Consider the following 25,414-nt stretch of genomic DNA (forward strand, 5'->3'; position numbering starts at 1 on the left):
CTCTAGCTGTGAAGTCTTATTATGAATTAAAACTGGTGAAAACATAGGAGAGTAGTAATAATAGTTCTCAGCTGTCAACCAGGAGGAGACTTCTATTTAAGGAGAGCTTTAAAAAGTTATTAGGAGGGGAGTTTGTGAAGGCATGATGAGAATAAGAGGCAGCTGCTGCGTTCAGTGAAGTTACCTGGCTTAAGGTTTTAAGTTAGGCCTGGTAAAGCTGCTAGGAAGTGAGTACTCAATAAACACAGAAGAAAATCAGGTAACATCATGACACAAGTTATTGCTGAAGTAAATCACAAAATTAATGCAGTGACATTACAGGATTACAGAAATAGGGCTGATGCAGTGTTTTGCTGTAGCCATTCAGTATGGCTTTTGTGCAAACACCCCAGCCGCCAACCTGGCTCCCAGGAAATTCACCTCCTGGAAAGGAAATTCCCAACACACTTCCCCTCCCTCTAGCCTTCCTCCCCTTGCGGGGGGTTTTCCATGCTCTCTGTTACTTATCTCTGGCTGTCCTATCTCCAGAGTGATCAGAGTGGAAATAAGGTGCAGTTAGAGCTCTCTCCAATGCTGGTGATCTTTGGCAAACATCCTGGCATAGCGTGATCCGAAGGAAGTCTGAGCAGCTCTTTTATCCTCTGAATTTGGGAAAATTGTCCAGTGTTCTGCAGCTAGAGTTTGGTAAAAAGAGATTTTTGTGACTAATACTTTGTTTGCCAGAATGTGCTGTTCTGGAAACAAAACCGATTAACTCATTTGGTTATGTATTATTTTGTTGTTCTGCTTAGGAGTTGGGAAGTTTTTAGTTGAAACTTTTTTTACACTTAAATTTTGTTAATCATTCTCAAAGCACAGCATCTCAGAGTCCCTTTCAAAATAAAACATGCATTTAAAAAAAAAAAAAACAACAACAAAAACAAACCATCACATTTTGTTTGGGAACTCTTGATGAGACATGTTTTGTTTTGCATTGCTTAACATTATTCATTAGTTCCAAAACAACACATTTTCACTGTGTAGAAAAAAGCCCTCCTGCCTTTTGAAAGTGCTTTTGAAACAGTTCTTCTCCCTCCTTTGTCTGTGTCCTTTGCTTGGATCTCTGTATCTTGCGGATGCAGTCTGGTATCTCCGTGTAGCCTGAAGCTACTGAGGCTAACTTTCCAGCGTTTTGAGAAAATGAAAGGGGCAACGTCGCAGAATGTCTCCTGAGTCACAAAAGTAAACCGTTGTTGTATTGCTGCACTCTTTACTGTGGTCAGCTTGGCATGAGCAGATGCTTAATGTCCGCTAAAGAATTAATAATAAACTGCGTGCCTATTTTATAAAAGTGTTTTTCTTCCCTGAAATAAAAAGAAGCTTGTTATTTCTTCAGTTATGTGTGCTTTTAGCTTAATTTCCAGGTGTTTCTTAATTCAGAACATCTAACTGAAATTGCTCATTTTGACCCCATGTCCATTTTGTTTTCTGATCCCCAAACACCACCACTTTGCTCCGCCATTTATTTTGGCAGTGTTGCAAAGGTGATCGTTTCCACAAGTATGCACGCTGAACTTCGTAAAAGTTTGTCAACTGTGCTTTTTGATAAAATTTCTCTCAAAAAAACTAGTTTTTTTTCAGCACTTTCCATTTTAGAAGCATGATTATAGGAAAGAGGGAAAATATTTTATGGTGGCGTAGGAAATAATTTCTATACTATTTTATATTGAGAAGGAATGCTGAGTTAATTTTACAGTGAGATGTGTCTTGTGGACTGTGATACAGCTTTGCACACTTATGCATAATTCCATCACATTAATTTTGTGTGTGAGCAGTTTTCTTACCGCATCTCATTGAACTATAGAGGGAACTCTGAAAGTTGTCTGATTATACAATATGGCTTTTGTATATAGTAGGTACATACAGTGTAAGCACTGATTTTGGAGTTCTGAATGGCAGTAGTCAGTGCCTAACAGTTTGTAAGAGGTTTGTGTGTTATTACTTTGGAGATGCCAGCTTATATTTGCCCTATCAAATGAGAAATATAAAGCCAACAGTCCCGATAACTGAATAAAACTAAGATGAATTGAGGGAAGAGTACAAAAACAGAAGGACAGATCTCTCCCTCAAATGAAATGAGTATGAACCTGAGACTAGCATTTAGAACATGCAGTTTCTTGCCTATCAATAACCTTTTGCAGACATACAGAACCATTTAATTATATTGTGGCAGTACAGGCAGACGTACATCTCAGGAAACCAAAAGCATTTACGGTTAAAAATCCATACTGCTGTTTTAAGTTCAGCCTGCAAACCTTCATGCATAAATAGTCTTAAAGCTACGTTCAAGGCTGCTGAATGTTGAATTTTGCTTCAGATTCTCAGTAATCTTCAGGAGCAGAGCAAGTAAGGCTTCTATAATAGCCTGTTCTTAAAGCAACCAGAATATGGTAAATGTCAGAAATCCACATCAGAAATAAGAGGTCGCACGCTTTTTACCAAGCACAGATGAAGAAAAAGAGCTCTTTGATGTGGCTGTAGTGTAGTATCAACTTTGTCTCTAGCAAGACTTCTGCACTGCGAACTTGATTTGTGTAAAAAAGGCTGCTGTGCTACTTGGAAGTGCTGATATGGGCTTATCCTCCCAGTTGTCTGTTTCTCCCCCTGCCTTCTGCACCTCTTCTGTCATCTTTCTTTTGGCTGTCTTGAGCCTCAGACAGCCAGTCTTCATCCCAACCCAGCCACCTAAAAACCCTGGATAATCCCATTTCGGTGCATAAACCAGAGCAGCCTGAACCATGATAAGCAATTGTGCAGCAGCTGCTGGTGCAGGCATATGCTGGTTGGAGTTGGGGGGGGGACCTCAGATGGGCTTCAGGTGGCCAACAGTGCCTCCGTGTCTCAGTCTGGTTCCCAGTGCAGTGTATATGGCAGGTTCTGCATCTACAGCAATTCCTAGTGTTGCTGAATGTATAGCTCTTCTCAATATTAGCAATATCACCCCACTGTTACTGCAACCCCCTTCTGTGCCTGGGCCAGGATCTCTCTGGGGAGCACCAGAGGGTGCCTGTTCCATGCTTTCCTCTTGCACCATTCTCTTTTGCCCAGACACATCATTGTACAGGAGCTAATTTTGGGTTGTGATGTGGTAGCTTGAAACAGGACAGTGCCCGTCTTTTAGTCATAATTATTTACAGTTTGATTCATGTATGTGGAGATATGAATATTGTATGTCTTCAAATACTGCCTTTTTTAGACAGTGGACATGGTATGAAAATGATAGATGAAAGATGAAACAGCTAAGGGCCTGGAGTGATGAAACTTAAAATATCTTTTTTGGTTCAGTTCTCTATCATCTTCATATTATTCATTTATGCCCCATCTCCATCTCTGCCCTTCTGCTGCATTCTTTTCATGCTGCAACTGTCTTTTAAGTAGCTTTATGTTTTGGACAAAAAGCAGCTAGGTATTGTACTCAGTAAGAAATGTCCTTCCAGTCACATTGATGTAATTATGCTGTTTCATGGGTCATTGGTCCTTGTACTTCATCCTTGAAACAGTGCTGGCTGGTTTGAGGAACGATCCCCAGCTCCTGAAGACGTGCCAGCTCCTGAAGACCTGTGTTAGGGCAGCCACTCAGGCATGTGTATTAGAGGGTTTCACTTCCTTCAGCATTCAGGCCTCCTGTAAAGATGGCAGCGAATGCAATTTAGCACTTAGTGAGGGACACGATCTGCTTGACTTCTGTGAACCAGTGGGGTCCCACCTACCCTCGCAGTGCAACAGCCATCACCATAAGAATGGTCAGTGGTCTGCTATGCTGCTAGCATAGCTGCTTGAGAAAATACATACATTTGGTGATTCCAGGACAAGAGGAGGCAGCTCTGGCTTCAGGGTACCTGTTGTACTGTTCACATGGGCAGGACAGGTAGAATGGAGACAGGTCAGGAAAGCTGCTTGTGTCCTGCCACGTGTTCCAGCTTCAGGAATATCAAGTCTTTAAAAGGTTAGATAACAGCAGGACAAGGGAAAATGGCTTTAAGTTGAGGGATGGAAGATTTAGGTTAGATGTCAGAGGGAAGTACTTTACAAAGAGAGTGTTGAGGTGCTGGAACAGGCTGCCCAGAGAGGCTGTGGATGTCCGTCCCTAGAGGTGTTCAAGGCCAGATTGGATGGGGCCCTGGGCAGCCTGGTCTAGTATTAAATGTGGAGGTTGGTGGCCCTGCATGTGGCAGGGGGATTGGAGCTTCATGACCCTTGAGATCCCTTCCAACCCTGGCTATTCTGTGAATAGCTTTTCATTTTCCAAAGCATAATGCAGAGTATTTACCAGGCCATACAAAGTATGTGATGAGGAATTATTATACATGACTGCATCTGCAGCTGCCAACATGCAAAAAAAAAAAAAAAAAAGGTGATCTTTGTGAAGCTTGTGGTGGTATCTTTAGATGGAAGGGAGTTGTTTTGGATTATGATGCTGTGATGTGCACAAGCAGCTTGACCAAAGCTGGTGTAGCACACTGGAGCTGAGGGCCTGTGGCTGAAAATTCACCTGCCCGCTACCTTGCAGGGTTTCTTTGAGGTGAGAGCTGTAAGCTCCAGGTGCTCCCAGAGCTCAGACTCCCCTTTGCTGCTGTGGTGTGTGTAGGGTGACAGAGGCTGCAGATGGATACAGCTACCAAAACAGGACAGGTGGGATTATGGGAAAGGCAGACCCTTGATTTTTATGTCCCCTGGTCTCCTCCTCAGCCTGCACATCAGGTCTTGGGTGTTACTTGTCAGCCAAGCAGTTGTGGTTTTTTTTCCAAGCATTCCTTAGGGAGCAACACATGGTATAAGATGACAGAAACTATGATTTCTTCTTTCTCTTTTTCCTAACAAGATGACTGCAAAGAAGGTATTGTTTCAGTTGGCAGTCAAAGAAGATTCATGGCTTCTGGCAAATCATTCCACCCTGTAGTCTTTTGCTTTTGGTTGCGTGGCTTAATACCTTTGTATGTTAGAGCAGTAGCTGTATCACACGTTCACACTGCACATCATTTTGCTGTCCAGGCACTTCAGGCCACAGCTTTCATGGGGGTTTGTTCCTCTACGCATTGCCTACTTGTGTTGGGAATCTCTGCTGTGCATCAGAGATGTGGGCTGCCTCCTGCTCTGTGAGAACAAAAGAGGGCCCAGCAAGTGGCTCGTGGCTGCTAGCTGGGAAACAGCCGTGACCTTGTTTGTTTTGAGCTAGTTTTCGGCTGAAGAAAGCATCGACATTTCTTTCTCCTCCTTTTAGATGGATGGGTGAAAGCAGTCCTTGGGATTTGGCTATTTTCAAAACAAAATATTTGACCTGAAAGGTAATATTTATAGCAGGCAGCTAATAGAAAACACTCTTGCCCTCCCTCTGTTCTGCTTCTTATGCGTATGTGTGTGCATGCTGCTGGTTCCCTTTTGGATCTGACCTCTCCTGTGCACACCATAGCCTTCACCTCCCGAGGTCCCCTTCTCCAGAGACATGAATCACTGGAGGCGGCCGGGGTTGGTATGCGGGAAGCAGGGGTGCAGGAAGTTCACGGCAGTCCTGTGCCATGCTGACCCTGTGCAAATGTCCCCTCCTGCTGGGGTGATGGATGGTGCAGTGGCTCCGCGTCAGTCACTTCTGAACCTTGAAGGTCATCCGGGAGAACTTATTCTCTCTTCAGAAAAAGCCCCTGAAGGGATGTTGATTTAGTGACATCTAGCAAGGACTGACCCTGTCAGTCAGTGTAATAATGTTGTAGCAGGGAATGATGTTAGCGTCAGGTCACTGGGTCTTGGGCGAGAGGAAGCGATGGCTGGGCTCCACAGAACCGCTCCTCCTGGGTGGCTGATGGGATCTGGCAGGTGGGAAGGGATTGTTTTGGATGAGGTTATCTGGCTGACGAGCAGTTGCACTCCTGGCTCTACTGTGGCAGCAAGCTCGATGTGTTTTAAGTGAGGACTGGATGAGGCCTTTTCCTTTGCTTTTAAACAGGTGCTCTCACTTTATTTTCCTTGAGGAGAAAAACATTGTGCCAGGAAGGCAGTAAGAGCTCCAGGGAGTTCGAAAATGCCCATGTAAATAGAAGTGGTGCCTGCAGTTTTTTAAAGTTCTGGTTTCCTATGAAGTTTGGATTCAAATAAATCTAATTTCCTCAAGTTCGGACTCCTGTGTATGTCTTTAGTCTGTGATTGTTCAGTGGGGTGAATTTCAGGTTGACCCTGGGCAGATAGCAAGGAGAGTGCCTGCACTGCTGTGTGCAATGCAGAAGGCTGAAAGCAAGCCGGTGCTAAAGCAGTGTTGGACTCAGATGGGAAGACCCATGGAGTGGGTCTGTATGAACAGACCATCAGGGGGATGGAACAGCCACATTCCTGACCTCCCTTCCCCATCTCCCACAGCACAGATCAATACTCAGAGTGAGAAAACAGCCCCTGCCCGAGATGCAGTGCCTATAGGCCTGTCACGGAGGCTCTCACAGCTCTTTCCTCTGACCATCGCTGCTGGCTTAGCTAGACGTGAAAGCATGCAACATTTTTATCCAGCTCAAATTGGTGCTAAGCCAAACAGCAGTGAGTTAATGACCAACTTAAAGCTGGAGACCCGACACAAAATTCAGCATTCTGCAAACATTGAGAAGTTCCAGTTTTCAGACCAGCTATTACGGGTTCACAAATAGAGATCATACCCTGAACAAGTTGGAATTTGAGTGAACTGAAGCTGAGTATTTATTAAAGCTGTATTTAGACTGGGCTGTGATGAGACTGGATTGCAGAGCTACAGGCTGCGATCAACACTCAGCAGGAGGTTATTTAGATTAAATACCAACTGTCTTGGAATGGTGGGAAAAGTTTCAGACAGAAGTTTTATTTACTGTTTTTTTGTACAAAGTTGTGGGCTTATAGTAATATTCCAGGAATTTTGTTTTACAGTTAGTTTTTCTCCTTGAAGAAATGTCCTTTATGCTCTGCAGTGTTCTTGAATTCAGCTCCTCCCTTATATGTCTGTGATGAAAACAGTTCATATCCAATTTACTCCCTTGCTTTATCTCCTTACTGTGAGACTGTAATCATCCTTTTGCTTTCTTTCAGACTTTTTTTTTTTTTTTTTTGCCAAGAGGGAAACAAGACAAACAAGACAGAGAACTTCTATTTTAAAAAGAAAAAAAAATGAATCTGTGGTTTGTTCTTCTTGAAGTTTTTCTCTGTTCTGTCTTTCCTTTTCCATTTTTCATGTTGACCTTCCTTCTCACCTTTCCTTTTCCTGTGTCTTGTCTTACGGGTGGGCTTGCTCCTCCCTTCTCATCTACTCTTTTATTTTCAAAAGTAAGAATGGTGACTGATTGTTTTTTCCCCTCATTGTTTACCTGCTTGTCCACACCTGTTTCTTTCACTCTGATTTTCTTCAAGTTTTAGCATGCATTTTCTCTCACTTTGCCTTTTGCTCTTCATTTCTCCTCTGTGATTATGCCCTGTCCCGCAGCTCTCCCTCTCCCCTGTTCTGAGCTGCCAGCGCTGGGTTTGCCTGGCCCTCTTCTCCTCCAGCAGCAATTTTTGCTGTCATGGTTCCCCTGACACCCCCATGCCTTCCCATTTCTGCCCGCATTCAGGTATTCAGTGTGAACACTATTGTCATTTGCATCATTTTATTTTGGGGTCAGCCTTTTCAATAACTACTGTGTGTAGGAAGCACCATAATGACTGTATTGTAGAGCGAGGCTTGAACTGCATAAAACAGGGTCCACTGACTTACTTTCAGAATGAGTGAAAAGTGTATAAAAATCACAGAGAGGAAAAATGATACTCATGCAGTTAGTGTCCCTATAAACAGAATGAGTGATTCCGTAAACAAATGTGGCAAGCATCTCCCTAAAATGAAAAAAAAAAAAAAAAAAAGCATGTTTCCTGTAATACTACTTTGTGTTTATACGGGGTCTCTAGTCTATTTCTGGCTCCATAATGTGAGCAATGCAAAATACTGGAAATTATAGCTAAACTACTAAAAGTCTCCAGCCCTTCTCACTTAGTCGAGTAAGTGAGGTTTCCTGTTTCTTCTTGTTGTCTGGCTACCATGGTGGAGGCATTCTGTACAATCGCTAATTATATCTAAAAGTTGTTTGTTTTGTTTTTTTAAGTTGCTCACAATTGCTGCAAAGATTTCCAGAGAACAGCTCTAGTAATTGCTTTATATTTTTTGCCCCCATTACTTCGTGTGGAGGTTCCAGGTGAGACCACGGCTACCAAAATCTAGCTGTGCTGTCCTTGTCACACAGCACTGTGGCATAAATCACCGTCACAAAGAGTTTCAGTTTTGCTGGGCTAAATTTATGCAACTGCTCTCAAAAAGCCATAGGGAAAGGCACAAGCACATGAAAAACAGCTGAATGCTAGAACAACACAAAGTGTCTCTGTGGTCAGTGCATGGCAAATGGGCAGGAGACTTCATCTGTACAACAGAGGCTGATGAGTGAGGAGTGGTACTGCTTGGTGTAAACTGCTCAAGCAACCTGAATTCTGGTGAGAACCCTGCATGTCCCTCTGAGAGCTGTGCAGTACAGGCTGGTGGCATCTTGTTAAAAAAGAAAGTGATACGGATTTTGTACAGTACATACACTTTCCAGTAACGATTTCAACAAAGTTCAATCCTATAAAAATTATGAAAATTGTTACAATGAAGATCTTTGATCAGAATCTGCTTGGGCTCAAATTGAAACTATCTTGCTTGATTTTCCCCTGTCGGAATGAAACCAAATACTCATTAAATCACTGAAACAGCATTTAACATCCTCCTGTCTTTTAAGTAATCTAAAGAAGTTTTTGTTTCCAGCAAAATAATTTCACCAAAGTCACATTTATCATCTGAACTTTGCTAAGTAGGTTAATCAAATTGTAATTTAATATCTGAATCACAAACACTGTGTCAATTGTGCAGAGCTCTCTCGTTACACTTTCAGGCCTTACATCCTTGCAATTCCTTTTCCATCCTGCTGATTTAAAAATACTGTAATGTTTTTTAAGCTAAGAGGTTTTTAGCTTTTAGTCAGAAACCATAAGTGAACCACCTCAAGTCAATTAACATGCTTTTAAGCAGCACCTCTTTCAGTCTCTTGCAGTGTTCAAATGCTGGCTGTTTCTTAGTGTACCTATCTCATATGAGATTTTGGGGAGGAGGATCCGATACATATACGCAGTTTCATCTCCATATTCTGACAATGACAAAACTGGCAATACATTTCCCATATGGTTTTTAAAATGCCAACATCACTGAAAGAGAAAAAAAAAATAAAGAAAGTAGCTGCACAAGTCCTTAGTTCTCTGTTCTAATGCTAATACTCTAATATTGTAGGGTAAAATGTGAGAGTGTAGAGAAGGCAGCAGTGAGCTTCTGGTGTTGTCTTTCTTACGGGTTATCTTTTGCAGGTTAGGGAGGGATCGATCCTTGGCTCTAGTTCATTGACAGTGTGGCTTATGCTTCCCAAGGTGCTCACTTGTACCTGATGTCTCCTAGGCACAAGCCTCCAATGGGGTGTGCACCATAGCAGCTCAATTGTTTTATACAGTCAGGTCCATATTTGGAGAAGGTCCCAGTTGGTGCACTTCTTTGTGAAAATGTTTAAACAAGAAATTTTAAAGCAGTTTGAGATTTTGTGCCAAGGTCTATGATACTCTGTCAAAATCTCCTCCGAGCCGGGCCACTTTAGGAAGTCTGCTCCTTCTGCTGTTGCAACATCTCTGTTTTGCAGAAAATTCAGCATAAAACTATAATTAATAGGGTTATTAAAGCAGACAAGCAGCCTCTCTAAATTCTAGCACAAGTCCCCGTTGCTAAGTTGCTTATTTATCAGCAATTAAATATACATATATATATATACATACACAATGAATATCGTTTTCTATTCTGCTAATCTAAAGAGAAACATTCTTGTTCTTCATGTAAACAAGGGAACTGTAGTGACCTTCCTATTTTGGATTTCATCAGTATGTCACGCAGTTTATTTTCCAAAATCTAATAAAAAGGATGGGAAAAATTCTTTGAAACTCATTAAGATGAACCCTAATATATATGATTTAAAATGTGGTTTCTTTGCTTCTACCAACTGTTTGCATGCTATGCTATACTACTGGTTTAAGATCTCTTATGTCAAGAAGTGGTGAATAACAAAGCTGCAGCTCTCGCCAGAGTAGGAGTGACTCTCCAAGCAGAGATTTCTACCAGCACAAAGAGAATTCTTGAGAAAGCTTAAAGCTGCTATTTATTGTGGTAGCCTCTGAGTCTAAATAATGACTGTTGCAGCTTGAACCTAGAGTTCCCAAACTGCTGCCCCATACCGATTCCCAGGAGGGTATTTCACATCTCAGCTGAAAACGAAACTCCAAAGTTTTGTTTGCCGTGGCTTTCTGCAATATGTGCCTGTGTCCTCTCTTAAAAATTTGGTCCTGGGTTCTGACTGAGCAAATGGCAAAATCGCACGTGGAAAAATTCAAGTTTTAACTTGGTTTTGTATTGAGCCCTTGAATTTTATTATCAGTCATGAGATTTCAAAGCAAGATCATGGGTTGATACAAAGCTTTATGCCATCAACAATTTGACAACCTATTCCCAAAGGCGATTTACAGCTTAGCACTTGCAGCACAGTCAGGAAAGTTTTATGTGATCCTGTATTTGTTCTGAGCGCTTACTGTAGCTCTGAACAGCACGGCCTCCAACACAAGTGTCATAAAAGTAAGAAAATACACATTTCTCTGTCACTGTTAATTTTATATTGAGTTGTGATAGATTTATGAAAGGAGGTATGCATAAGAAGCACTATTTATTTCTATAGTGAAATACTATGGAAAATGTGTCAAAAATGCTGTGGGGTAACCACGCTTTGATAAAAAAGGATGAGTTTAATGTATTAAATATATAAAGGTGGTTTGGTGATTTTTTTTTTTTTATATTATTAATATATTTAGATTAGAGGGGTGTATATGTGAGATACCAGTTCTCTAAACATGGGCTGAGATTCCCCATGGCAACAAAACTAAGTATGCCCATTTGCCAGACAGGCAATTTAGAGAGAGTACAGGATTCACAACCAAGTTTTTTGTTTGCTTTCTTCTTGTAAATGGTTTATTTTGGACTAATCTCAGGTTGGATGTGTGCGGAGGGCATCAAGCCATGTTCTGAGGCAAACCTGCTTTGTAACATTTGGAAAAAGTGGTTTGGATTATAGTTTCCCCTCAAATGATTAATAGGCACAAATGATGTTTGATTTTTACTTGCCTTAAATTTAAACAGCGTTCAATGACAGGGTAAGTCAGAATTAGGTTGGAAATCATACAACTGTTTATGTTTGACCTGGTTTCTACAGTTAGATGAGTCTCCTTTTCCTGCATTAAAATATCCATAAAAACATGCTGAAAATTTCAAGTCTCACCTAGTTACTCACTTTGTTGTGGCTGCTGCTATCTTTATGAGTTTGATCATACAAACACTTATGTACCGATGTTCTACTTGATGGCCTGTTAACATACACCGTACAAATAAAATAACTTCTGTTTCATCTAGTTTTAATGTGGCATTCTTCTCGGAGAATAAGAGGTGGAAAGATTGATTTGAACAATCTTTCCTGTTGTGTATTTAGGATTATTCCCTGAATTCGTGACTCTCACTTGGCTTTCTTTTTGACTATTTTTATTACTTATCAGCTGTCTGTTACTTAATAGATCATCAGATACCACATGTTATTTAGGTAGGTGATTCTTTGCCCCTGCAGCTCGAGCAGTTAGTCATGTTATTATTATCCACGGAGCATGTTTTTCCTATGGAAAGACGGGTAGCTACACTGTTTATAAGCTGGCTACCAAGAAGGCGTAAAACCCCATACAGTTCTGACTGTTCCTCTATACATGGAAAGTACAAAATAATTTAAGAACTGTGTTTCTCTTTTTTACTCAGTTGATGTTCCGAATAAGATTTCAGCAGAATTGCTTTCGTGATGCAGCAAAAAAACTGGCCAAGGTCTCCACTGTTTTTACTCTATCTTTCTTTCTCTCTGTGCCCCTTTCATGTCTTGCAAATTGACATTGTCGTTACCTAAATTAACCTCTTCTAAATTTGACCCCCCTCTTTCCTCCCCCCTTCCCCGTATTTGGATCAAGCATGTCTGTGGGTGGGGCAAAAAGTGAACTCTCCTAACATACAGTACAAATTAGGTCTTTTTAAAAACAAAGACTTCTCTTAAGAATAGCTGTATTTTATTTCTGACAAAAGAAGGCAAAACACAAGTACGCAGTAAATCAGAAAGTCAAATGTGTGTAATCTGATGCCAAGCGTAAACATGTATGGACTTTACAAGGCTTGCTGACACTAGATACTCTGATTTTCTTTCATTTGAAAAAGTGCTTTTGAGTTTTCACAGTAGTGCTTGCAAGATGCAGTCAAAATCACCAAGTGAATAAGAACAGGTCTATACAATCAGATCATGTCAAATTGAGCCGTTTTTAATTTTTTTATGGGCAGAGCATTTTCTGCTCAGAGTTGCAAATATAAATGTGGTAGCTCTAGCTGACTTTGCAGGGAGTTTTTTTGGCTTGATTTTTGGCAGAAAGTTTCTTAAGTAAATCCAATAAAAAGCTGCTAAAGAGTCACTATACGCATACTAACAAAACTGTTTGATTTCTGGAGGTTCAGTACATACCTACCCCTGGATATTGGCCCTAAACATCACCTGATTGCTCTATTAGCACCGAAGGACATGCACACATTTCTGTGTTGAATAAAGGAGAGCAAGAGGGAGCGATTTAATAAAGATGTTGTCTTGTCTTCACTGCTGTTATGTCAGGCCGCTGTAAGAGATCACAGGATTACTGCATCTGTGCAAAAGTACTGCTGTAAAATTGTAAACTTTGAGGCTGTTTAACATTTGTACTGAGCAGTACAAGCTGTGTTAATTATCGATCTGTAAGTTCTCCAGTACTGAATGGTGATGGGGTAGCTCCTAGAAGTCTGCCAAGGAATTTTTAGCGTAATTTAAATGTTAACAGTATTTTTGTAGCTGGGTGTTTATTTTAAGCGTATCACAAGGGTTTCTAAGTATGAAAAAGACTGCATTCAGAGCTGGTGAGTGAGAGTTCTGTTCTTCAACCCTACCTCTAATTATACCATGTGACTGAGAGAAAGGGTGTTTCATTTTTGCTTGTTCATACTTTACAGCAGCTATTGGAGTGCTTTGATTTTGTTACAGGGAGGCAAATATAATAACTTTCGTCCTTTATGTTTCTTCCAAAGATGGTGAGACGTGATAGTCCTTATGTCTAGTAAACAGAGAGATCCTGATGAAGATGTAGTTACAAGATTTTTTTTGTGCTGAAAGACAGCATTCTTCACAGTTGGTGATCTGAGCCTCCAATGTCCCAGTGCACAGTGAAAATGAAAGACCAGGGGAGATGTTGCATTACCTTTCCTCCCCTCAAATCCTCCTCTTCCTCACTTGGGAGGTGGCTGAGGGCTGGTTTACCATGCAAGCTATGGCTGCCACAGGACTGCTTGGTCCTACACCAGCCCACACAGTCCTCAATTCAGGGATCATGTGCTTGGCAGTTCTGGAAAACTGGGCACTAGAAGCCAACTGAAAACATAGATGTATTTCATCTCTAGAGAAGTAATGTGCCCAAGGAGCTACACTGGTAGGATTATCACACTGCAACAGTGCCCCTAATGGTGTCTGTTCTATACACAGATCTGCAGGCAAAAAACACAGCAAAGTGCTGGGTTCACCTCACCTGGGAGATGCCTCGCAGCAGGCAAACTCCCACTTGCCAGATACGATAGCACTGCTCTGGAGGTGTGAAGCAAGTGTAGCAGAAGCCAAGTCCCTAGCCCTCAAAACATCTAGGGAGGGAAAATCAACTGCTTCCCTCTTCATTACTGTCCCCAGACACAACTATGTCAGTAGGTTGCGGTTACTCCTCAGTAAAGACTGGAAAGAAGAGGCAGGATGGTGTGCTCCTGTGCCACCACAACCAAGGGACAGCTTCCAATGAAGGATCTAGAAATGTCCAGATGGACTCACAAAGTGCTTCTCTTTCCCTTCTCCTTCCAGCCCCCAACGTTTTTCGTGTAAGGAAACAGAACTGGCTCCTAAAAGTCACTTGGATGAATATAAACTCTTGAAAGTGTCACGTAGCCCCTGGAATAATTCCAAATAAACCCCGGCTTATTTGGAAAAATTTCTTCGTGAAAAAAAAAAAAAAAAAAAAAAAAAAAAGCACAAACATTGGTCTTTATCCAAGGCCGTGAAATCAACAGGGAGACTCATTTCAGAGGGCCTTGGATCTGGCCCATTGGTGGCTATGATCAGAAGGACGGTCTGGTACAATAAATCATTTTTAGATTCCTGTCTTAAGGATGCAAGCAAAGTTTGGTGAGAGGAGAAAGAAAGGAACAGTCTTCAGCTGTATTCAAGTGAAATCTCCTTCCATTTTCCAAACTCTTTGAAACTGTTGTTTATGGACTGTTTTATTCTTCTATGATTGTAGTACCTTTCTTTCTCATTTTTCTTTTATGAAGATTAGAAATATTTGTAACCATTTGAAATGAAAAGAGTGAATTAGCTGTGTTAAGGACCATAGGTTATCCCAGCTAGTGTAAATACCCAAGAAATGGAAGAAGAGGCAGGACAGAATGAACTGAGAGAAATATCAAACATTTGACCTAAATAATGTGTGAGTTTTTCAATGTGCATTGAGTAATAGAAGCTTGAAGCTGCCTATTTGTTAGTATTATGTGCCTCGCATCCTTTTTTTTTTCTTTCTTTCTTTTTTATTTGAGTCTGAGAACCGTGAACACACTGCACTTACTTCATCAGGAAACCACAAGCTTCAGTAGAAGAGCATGGCTGCTAAATGCAAGAAAAAAGCAAAGCATTGGCGTAGAGGTTGGAGAGTTTATTACGAGGAAGACAAATCTTTTTACCCACAGAATAGCCATGGGAAAAAGTTAACATCACTGCAAAGAGTACAGGGTCTTTCTTTAGACTGTCACTTGTAACATAGTCAAATTCCAGCTTCTACAAATGGTAAATCAAGCTCTAATGTCTGAAGTCGGCTTAAAAATTACCGTGAAAGTAATATTCTGGGTTCTTTTATTAGTCTTCTGGGTTTTATGCTATTAGATTTCAGTTTCATGCTTTTCACTGTCACCAGGAAGACTAGACACTTAATTTCTTTCTCTCGTGAAGGACGAGATTCCCATAAAATTATATGCTTTTTTAATACAAGAGTTTAAAAAATGGCTGTACCCATAGTCCCACAGTAGGATTCTGAAGAACTCGCAGCACTGGTCTTGCATAAAGTGTAAGCTGATGATAGATAAGCAGAGTCTCCAAAATGGCTGTAATAAATGCATTCTGTTCCTTGCCTAATCTGATAGATTAATATCCTGAAATATTGTGCTTGTAAACTGTTAAGGAGTTCCTACCACCTGGAACTGTACAGGATATTCGCTAGTCCTGCAGCATCCTAGGCTAGGATGTAGCTTCAGGTGTGTCCTCTTCTCTCCCGTGTGCTAAGCTAGGAGAAAGCAAGGGCAATAAGCAATAAGAATATATAATAAAGCAATAAGAAGTACAAAAGGAGCTCTGACTTTCACAGCAGCTTTAATTAGTTGTCTTTTCCCAATGGAAATTGTGGAGGTTGACAGTAATAACAGGTTTTCCTTTTGGAAAACAGGTCTGGAAATTGAACAGAGGCTGAATTTTTCAGATCATCAAGAAGAACAGGTAATAGTGCATCAGAAAGAAATTATCCACTTGGCAGAGAACTAGCGCAGGATGCTCCAATGGGTTGAATTGACCAGCCTGCCGAGATTAAAAGTATGATTGTATGGTGTTTCAGGGAGATTAATTAACTTCCACTCATTTATTAAGCTCACAGTGAAGAGAGCAGCTTTTTGGGAGCTGGGTCAGATTTACTAATAAATGCCACAATTATATCTTGGTCTAAACTTTGGGATACTTGTGTGATAGCAAGATCCTACCAGTGATCCGTGGTTGCTGCTTCTGAAGGAAGTAAGGAAGCAGAAGAGAAAAGGTGATCCTTAATTTGAGCCCTTGATTTGAAAATGGATGACCATTCCAAGTAGAAAAGAGTTGGGGCATGACAGAATGAAGTTGTCTTACTGAATCAGATGTGGAGGCTTAGCAGTCCCAGGGAAGAGATGCATATCAGATGGGAATGGGTGGGCCATGCCTTTTTTTGTCCATCAATTCTTTTGTCTGGAGCAGCGCAAGTAGCTCAGCACTGTATGGGACATTAATTCCCAAGTTTGCTCATCAATTCATCTTACCAGCTTCTTTCTCTAAGTTCACATGACCAGGTACACAAGGAGCTCTGGCACTGAGGTGGGCACTTTTATGTGGGAGGTAAAAGACCTCTTAGTTCCCTCCAAGGTAGAAATCCACACTTGACCACTTGTGCTGCCCCAGTTACGTAGAAAAGGTTGAACCAGTGTATTATTACAATTAGTTGGATGGTATGTTTGCTTGTTTGTTTTTTAAACTTTTGAAAATATGTTTTTAATGTTGAGTTCCTGTGCTATCATACACAAAAGTTGATACAATTCTTTAATACTTTGCATTCCTGTAAATACAGAATTATTTGCTGTCTAGCTTCTGAATTAAACAACAGCATGTATATATGTGTGGTTGTACTCACTTACAGTAAATGGGAAACAAGGGAGACCTGAGAAGGATAAATGAAACCAAAGTGAATCACAGAGGAGATAAGTGGTGAAAATGGGTAAACAGAAAATTCCACTTCTGTGGGAAAACATGGAGGAACAAAACCACAAGCAGGAGAGGAAGCAGCCAAATCTAAACAATGAGTTGCAGCAGCAAGCTACAGCAAATGTGATTTTAAAGAACAGAGTGTTCACAACAGACATGCATCACTGCTGAAGATCAAATGTGTGAGCACTGCTTTCTTGCTTACCCATCCCCAGTACCTGCACTGGAAGCCTGGCCTCTTCTGTCCACCTTGTTTGTTCAGTAGTGGACTTCATATGACTGATTCAGTTCTCATTAAACTGATTTACTGGGCTCACTGGCTCTGCTCAGCTTCAGTTTATTCCTACTTTGTTTAAAATTCGGGAAGTGCTGGGGGAGGGGAGAGGACACTAATGGCCGTTCTCGTGCAAGTGGAGTGGTAGCTGATTTATTACAAAGGTTATAAAGGAAAAGTATTAAGTGTGTTCCATTCTGCTTGGCAAAGTCATCCTGCACAATGTCCAACAAAACCCTGAGAGCGCTGTTTTGTACAAAAAAAAAGAAAAGAGAGGGAGGAGGGGTGTGTGTGTGTGTGTGTGGAGGGGGGACGCTCCACCAAAGATGTGCTCTTCTTCTTTTGAGCATTAATTAAGACTGTAAATCACAGGCAACATGAAACAACTGTATTCGATGGAACGTGGACAGTTCTGGAGTTCTGCTGTGCTCGTGTGATCAGTTTGAATACCTACACTGAAACACTAATGGGAGAGCAAACATCAAAGAGAAATTTTGGCATGAAGAAGCAGTCTGCAGGACCATTACATGGATAAAGTTGTAAAATAGACCCCTCTGTGCAAACTAGGAAGGGAGGTGGAATGAAAGCTTGAAAGGTTTATAGGAACTCAGACTTCTTTTCCTCTCATGCACAAAGGCAGTCCCATGTTAATTTGGTCTTGTCTTGAAATAGGCTTGTATATCTGTGTTCTGAATAAAAGATGGGAAAGAAAGGTAACAGAAAAGATCTTGTTTTTGGAATATGAAAAACTCAGTTAGTAGTCTTTAAAATTAATTTTCCTTCTCAGATAAATAGTTCAGGGAGTTTTTTTGTCATACCATATCATAGAATCACAGAATGGCCTGGGTTGAAAAGAACCATAATGATCATCTAGTCTCAACCCCCCTGCCATGTTCAGGGTCACCAACCACTAGAAAGAAACTATAAGGAAAGGTGGGCCATATTCCCAAGTTCATAGAGTTTTTTAAACCTCAATTTGTTATGATCAGGTAGTTTTATCTTCTGCAAAGCAACACTTACAGAAACTCACCCAGCAATTCTTTCACAAATCTTAAAGTCTTCTGAATGTTTTAGAGTTTGTTCATTGGAAGCCACCTAATCTTGATTTAAAAACATTAAGTAATGTGGAATCCCCACACTCATATCAGGTTGTTAATTCTGATATTAATTTTTAAACTAAAATTTTACCTTTAAAATTCTATTTTTTTCTCTGTGATTTCATCAAGTTTCAGTTTCTTACTAATGTGTCCATAGCAGGTACTCTATGCTCTAGTTGTGTCAACTCGAATGCAGTTGAGACAATGATTTGACCCCCTGTAGAATGTAGTCCATTTGTTCCTCATTTGGTTTAAAGCTACTGGATGTAAGTAACCTCTTGACGGAAAATGGACTGTCCTTAGTAGTTAATTCACAACTTATTTCCCAAGATGACATATTCTCATAATTGTAAGTAGACTTCTGTCCAATTGCTTGTCCAGGATTTCTCAAAGTGATTTTGGTTCGTAAAGTGTGGTTTATAATGTAATTCATAATGTTGAGAATTCCAGAATGGTCAATGTGGTTAATTTTCCTCCTTGTAGAATATTACATTGTAATAGAGATGTTCTCTTTAAATACGCAAGATGTACAGGGGGAAAAAAAAAAAAAAAAAATTGTAAAGAATAACTTTGAGAAAAAAATGGAATATTTCATATTTCAAATGTTTCACACGTAGAATCCAGGAATCCTATTTGTCTCCGTAGTCCCCATAAAGTGGCTTCTTTCCCTGAGCTTGGAATTTTATTCTGTCAAAAGATAACCATTTGATGTAAAAAATATTCATTAATACTGATACACTATTGCTATATTTAAATACAGTATAAATTTTTTTTGCAATAAGAGGGGGAAAGGAATTTGTTCTATTACAGGAATGTGCATGCTAGAGGGTTTATGGACAGGAAAGAGAATTCGAGTGTCTTAAGCCAAAGGTAATGTTCAGAGTAATTGGACTTGTCGTAACTTGCAGAAAGAGCCGATTTATCTGTATGCTACTTACGTTGTCAAGGAAAGTACTTGATGTAAAGCACAGGTGTCCACTGCTTTGCCTCTGTACTAGTACTTCAGAGCAGTACTTTTCCTTTGCTTGATGATCAACTGGCCTTCTATAACATTTAAGACGGCGTCTTTTTTATTACTTGGAAACTAGAATTTTGATGTCTTGGCATGCAGTGTCTTGCAGAGATACCCAGATGGTCATGAATGCGAATAGAAGCTTTCTTTTTACTAAAAAGAGTTGAACTGTAGCATAGTCATGTGCTGGGAAAGGCTTTCATGTGCGTGTGAGGCTTACACTTGCATGTCCAGATGCAAATAATTTGAAGAGCGCACATTCTTGAACTGTACCTATGCTGGAAAAAAGACCTTGTCAAAAAGGCTGAGGGAATAGAAGACGTGTCTGTTATTTCCTTGCTCCGAGCTCTCTGTTGAAAAGGGAGACACATCACAAACTGTATTAATAATTATTTTTTTAAAGAAACTTCAAAAAGATACTTTTAATCCATCCAGTGAAGCTGTGCTCGACTGTGAAGGGTCCCCTCAAAGCCTGCACACAGAAGCATGCTTTGATTAAGTAGTTGTCTTTCTGGCAGTGCTGTGCCTGGTTTGGATTGACTGTGGTTAAATATGTGGCCACAGGAAAAACCTTTATAAAACCTTCCGACTTGTAATGATTGGCAGATGCAAAGGATCTGTCCCAAGCTCTTTAAAACAAGCATATACTACAACATAGGTTCCATAGTTGCCACAGTGTATGTGTTCTGTCAATTGCTGGATCATTCAGGAGACATACTTGTCTGTAGCCCAGAGGTTCATATCATTTCACAGATACTTTTCATGTACAGGAAGCGGGTAAAATACTTCTGAATGAGAGGTGGTAAGTAGAAGTGAGAACCGAGGGAAGTGCTGGGTTTTCCATCTCTTGTTGATTTCTGATGAAGGTGCAGTGCATTGCTGAGAAATGTGCAAAGAAAGTGCATGGGATTGCTAGCCAAGTGGAAAATGCTGGCCAATGACATGTAAATGAGTGGGTTTCCTGTCCTCACTGACTTAATCTGAACTGGCAGAGCATTTGTTACCAATGTGGTTGCTGTTCCCCAGTGATTCCATGTCTGTAGGTAAGCATGCCTTAAGGCTGACTGGGTAAACATGCTGGCTTGGAAGAGAGAGCATCAGAATTTTGTGCTATTCCCTCATCTCCAGTTTAATTCTGGGCAATGCTCTGGGCTGGCGTATCTTTCACCTGGCCTCATATGCCTGAGCTCTGTTGGAGCTCCTTTGACTGTCCATGGAAAAAAATATGTTTACAACATTTATCACTTTCAGCCATCCACAACAGGGAAATTCAGATGCAGTTGAATGAAACTAAAACTTAGCACAAGTCTTTGAAATGTATTAAGATATGTGATGATGCAGATGGATAAACAGTGCATGTATCAAAAGGCATTAGAGATTTCATACACTGGGAGAATTTTCCTCTTCACACACAGCTGTACAGATGTGTGCATCTGTCTTGGGGGGGGGGGAAGGTAAAGATGTTCACAGACCTCTCCCCCTTCCCCCCCAGAAGCTCATTCTTCATACACCCCCCTGTTGCTTCAACTGCCAGTCCACCACCTTTTGCATAGCTGTGCTGGCTTCAGGGAGCCCCAGAACAGAGTGCCTTCAAAACTGAACCCTAGGTTAGATAAAACTCCGAGTCATGCCCCAGGGAGTTTTGGTCTATAGAGGATTGCAGGACTGTGTCTCAGTTTAGCAGTGCACACTGCTGGTAGCTCCTCGTCAGCTATGTGGATGAGTAGTGAGGCTGTGCCCACTTAAAGGGAAACCTGGCTTCTGTTTGCTCCCGCTGCCTTCACTGGAGGCTGGAGGGGGGGGCGCTGCCATGAGCCTGCCAGGGAAGAGTGAGATGGCAGTGCTGTGGATGAAAGCAGGGAAGGCAATCTCAGCGGGCTCTGAGCGAGCTGAGAGGCAGACTGTACCATAAGATGCCCACACTCTCCCCAACACGGCCCTAAGGACTTGTGGGTGAGCTGCCCAGATCTGGCAGGGCTCAGCCTTGCGTCTGCTACGTGCTCGGGGATCTGGAGACATTTTTTTTTTTATCCCTTCTTTCCTGGTGTGACAGGTATGCTGCATCATGCCTTCAGTTCCTCTGATTCTGCCATTACTCATTGTTGTTTCGTGTTAGCAAAGCAGCAGGTATTGCAGTGCCCTCCTCTCCACACACCCTGCCAGCATGCCCCACAGTTTCTGTTCCCTTGCATTCACCCGAGGGCTGGTGAATGCAGCCTTGCTTCATCAGCTGGAAGGTGACTAGTTAAAATCTAACTAGCAGTCTCACACCCAGCGCCTGACAGGAACAGTCTTGGAAGACTATTAAGAAAATAAAAATTCCCTGCTCTGCCATATAATGGAAATGAGTATACTTCAACAGCCATCCGCTCTAATCTGTTAGCCAGCCCTTAGCAGCTTACCAAGCCTGTATTTAACCTATTTCCCTAATGGCAATTAAGAAATGTTTTCATTTCCCAGGGAGAGGATTGCCAATGAAATCCCCCTCTCCTCCCCAATCCCATCCCGAGGCCCACGCTCCCCTCCTCTTCCCCACACCCCACCTCCTTCTTCCTTAGCCCGAGGCATCCAAAGCATTCCCTGTGTGTTTGGGTAGCATGCAGTGAGGAAGAAATGATTAAGCAGCTGAATGTTTGAAATCCAGCTAAATGCACCGATTATTATCTGCTTAGGGCTTTCTTATCTTGAACTGTGTGGTGCTTAATGGCAGGCCCATTGTTTTCAGCTCAAAGGTATTAATGAAGGAATCAGGGCAGCAGGCTGATGTCATAGGTGGCTGAAAGGTGACTTGCTGCACTGATTTCTCTTACTCCACCCCTTCCTAAGGCCCTTCCAACTAGTTCACTGGACGGGTTAGTATTTTTAGAGTGGGGGAAAAAAAAGTCAGGTTGCATGTGTGTGTCTGGTAAAGGGATTGTGGAGGCTCCTAAATATCCTGCTTAGAAGATGTACTCTTAGCTACTGCTCTACTTTCCCACTTAATAAAGACACGGCGTTGATCGCCCGGGTCTCAGTGTGAAAGCAGTCAGTCCTTGCTCACACCAGAGACCCTGGCAACTAGTCTGCACTTTATATTCTGATTTGTATCAAAGGTGAGGATCTTAGTTTATTTTTCAACCTGAAGAAAGAGCTGGGAATAAGTAACTACTACCAATTGATACTTTTTTAGGTGAGCACAGCCTCTGAGGTGATAGAGGGCATAGGAAAGCATTTCTGTACTGAGTATCACTTGTGCTTTCATGTTTCCAAGCTATTTATTTATTTATTTAATGTACATCATTATTAAATGCACAGGGGTACATGTTGCGTGAAAGGAAACCTGTCTCTCTGGGGTGGGATGTGTATTAAGTTTTCCATAACTTGGCACAGACGATGAAAGAACTGAAGATTCAAAGTAAAATAGATTTTGTTGTGATTGTGATTTAATCATATATTGTTTTTGTAGCCCTTAACTTAAAGCTTAAGAATTTCTAGTACCGCTCTGCACTGTAAAGCTTGGCATCATGTTGCCTACAGAATGGTCAATGTAAAACACAATTCATCAGCTATTTATTACAGGCTCAGCTAAGAATTTGAAGAGAAGCCTTACTAGAAGATTGTTTCTATGGAACAAATGGCTTTTATAGAACAAGAAAAGAAAAACTGTTGTTAAGCAATTTTGTGTGCATACAAATGCAAAAAGGCCTCATGCAGGAATCAGAAATGATTCACTTTTTTGCATTTAAATGAGACTGTCCTTTTATGTAATCTTTTTGATTACAGGTAAAATTAATGTCTTTGCTGGCATGTGATTAGTAAGTTAGGGCTCTTGTCCTGCCTGTACAAATGAGTGAAGAGCCTTCTCCTTTTTTGTATCTTTGGTTTTGTATGTTTTTGTCCAGTTCAGTTTGGGTCTGTCAAACATGTAGTTGTTGCTGTTCGCTTAAGTATTTTGAGCCTATTGAAGGAACCGTCTGAATAGTTCAGTGGCAAAGACTAGATAGCAGAAGAGAAAGCAGGAAAGTGGCACTGAGCACTAACACATGCATCAAAGCCAGCTGCTGAATTTTTTTTTTTCCTTCACTTGCTCATGCAAGTCTTGTTTTGCCACTGAAAACAAAATCTAATAATCTGAACAAAAACAACTACAACCAAAGAACTTTCTAAAAGCGTGAATTGAGGTGTGCCAAAAGAGCTGAGTACACTGACTGGCACTTCCAGTCCCCTCTCTCCCTCTCATGTAAGCCCACAGTTTCTTTAGGTTCAGCAGTAAAAACCTATTGAAATGTGAGATTAGCAAACTGAGGTAATCAGTCTGAGATGATTAGGGAAGATGACTGATCTTTTCTTCAGATGACCAAAAGTTGTCTTCTTGATTTCCTTATCTTCAATTTGCTATTTCGCAACTGTTTCTTTCTAAATCTGTATTTCCTGTAAAAATCTAATACTTTACCTCATATTTCAGTTTGTATAGCACCAATATTTGTCATGAGTAGTGAGGTCTGTCTTTTCCATAACATTTTTGAGATTTTTTTTTAAAGGAAAAAGTGTTTGTTTTTTTCTTCAGCAGTTTGGCAGATTATGTGTCAAGCCCAGGGTGAAATTCTGTTTGCTGAACTTATCTTAAACCTAAGAAGGGGAGGATGGTTCCGTTTAAAGGTCAAAGTGTTTCAGGAATTGAATTAGTTATATTTTTCTTAACTTTACAATTTTCTCTTTCTCCATCCAGACTTCAGATTTCAGAAGCTTTTCAAATGCCTCACTCGTGTTAATTTTATACTGAATGATTTAATTAAATCCCAGAATGGTTAAATATCCATGTGCCTATTGTTACCACCCACTGCACAAAACATCGCTCTGGGAAGAAATGCAGTGTTTGAGGTTAGGGGAGAATGCTGGAGCTGACAAAATTCAGATGCTAATGATAATTAATTTATATAGTGGCAAAGATAGGTGCGCTGCCAGGTGCTTTACAGGCAGATAAGATCTGGTTTCTGCTCCAGTGAGTTTACAATCTGAGGCCCCGGTGTTGCAAATAGTTATGCACATGAGTTATGCCACTGAGCACAGCGACACTACTCATGCATGTGGAGTTACTCACCTGTAGTGCACTTATCTGTATACAGTTTCAACTACATTAGCTTTGCAATTGATTTCACTGTGAGTCAGTAATTGTTCAGCATAATAATTGAGGTTATTTAGTAGGCTCTGCCAGTCAGAAGCTGAAAGAAAGAAAGGGGACATTTTTCATTAAGGAGATTGAAAATTGAGATTTTTCTGGGAAGTTATTTAGTATGCAAACAATTTGTGTTAAGCACTTTTAAGTTGGATTGACTGAAATTGTGTCTATTTGCTTACCAATCACACAGGAGAAAAAAGCAGCACGTGATAATTGGAAGGGAAAAGTGTTACTCTCCTTTCTCATTTGTCCTGATGCTGATGTGAGGCCCCATTAAGAGTGCTTCCAGTGAAATTACTTTCAAGTCTGGGAAAATTTAATCAACAAAGGCCTTGGTAGCTGTAAATTTGTGGCAACAGTCCCTAATTCATCTTGTAATTCTATGACAGGCTCTGAATTCCCTGTATTTGGCCAGAGATCACCTCAGTGGACAGTTAATGAAAGAGTAGAGGGAACTTGAAGGTCAGTTGAAAGAATTCTTCTTTCTTTGTGGATGCATCTTTGTTGTTGTTGTTGTTGTTGCAACTCATCTTTGTCTAATTTATTAAAAAGTTACAATGTTTGTTGTTGTTTTCTGCAAAGGAGGATTATTTCCCGTGTTGCTTACCTGCATTTAGCCCTTGGAGTATTTACAAAATACCTCATATTGGAATTCTCAGAATATATGTTTCTGTTGATGTTACCAGACAGAATTACACTTTAGCAAATTTGTTTTTCTTCTCTGGGTATAAGTTTGAGAATAAAACTTCAAAAGATGCCACAAACAGATATGCTTTGGAGAGTGGTAAATCTGATTTCAGTATAGTGAAAACATTTTAGTTGTTGGCTCAAGACCTGTAGAGCCCCAGTTCAGCTCAGAATAATGAATCTGAACTTCAGAAGACTGAGATTCTAATCAAAATCACACTGGAAAACACATTTGGGTCTGCTGGATTCATACTGGCCAGCAGATAAGTTGAAATAGCTTTTGTTCATTGAGGAGCTATAGTAAACAGGGGCTGACTTTGTAAGAGGATTTTCTTGTGACTTGTGTAGCGTAATAGATATGTTGAAAATAAACTGGAAAAAAATAACACATGGGCAGGAAAATGGAATAGTGGCCTCTTTTTTTCCATCCTT

The 25,414-nt window shown here is 40.8% G+C and overlaps 1 protein-coding gene across 2 annotated transcripts in view; it reads left to right on the top strand.

The window, feature by feature from the left end:
- PRDM1 (PR/SET domain 1) overlaps nucleotides 1–25,414 on the top strand; it is a 98,479-nt gene that overhangs the window by 13,737 nt on the left and 59,328 nt on the right. Inside the window, exon 1 of one of the 2 annotated variants that reach the window (XM_042826095.1) lies at nucleotides 24,712–24,757. The exons of the other annotated variant lie outside the window; for it this stretch is intronic. The gene's annotated coding sequence lies outside the window, so the exon portion shown is untranslated. Of the gene's footprint in view, nucleotides 1–24,711; nucleotides 24,758–25,414 lie in introns of those variants that run through there. 2 annotated transcript variants of the gene reach the window in all.

This window comes from Centrocercus urophasianus, unplaced genomic scaffold (genome assembly GCF_019232065.1).
Source record: "Centrocercus urophasianus isolate 14NV4802_14NV808 unplaced genomic scaffold, USGS_Curo_1.0 seq_10, whole genome shotgun sequence".
NCBI classification, from domain to species: domain Eukaryota; kingdom Metazoa; phylum Chordata; class Aves; order Galliformes; family Phasianidae; genus Centrocercus; species Centrocercus urophasianus.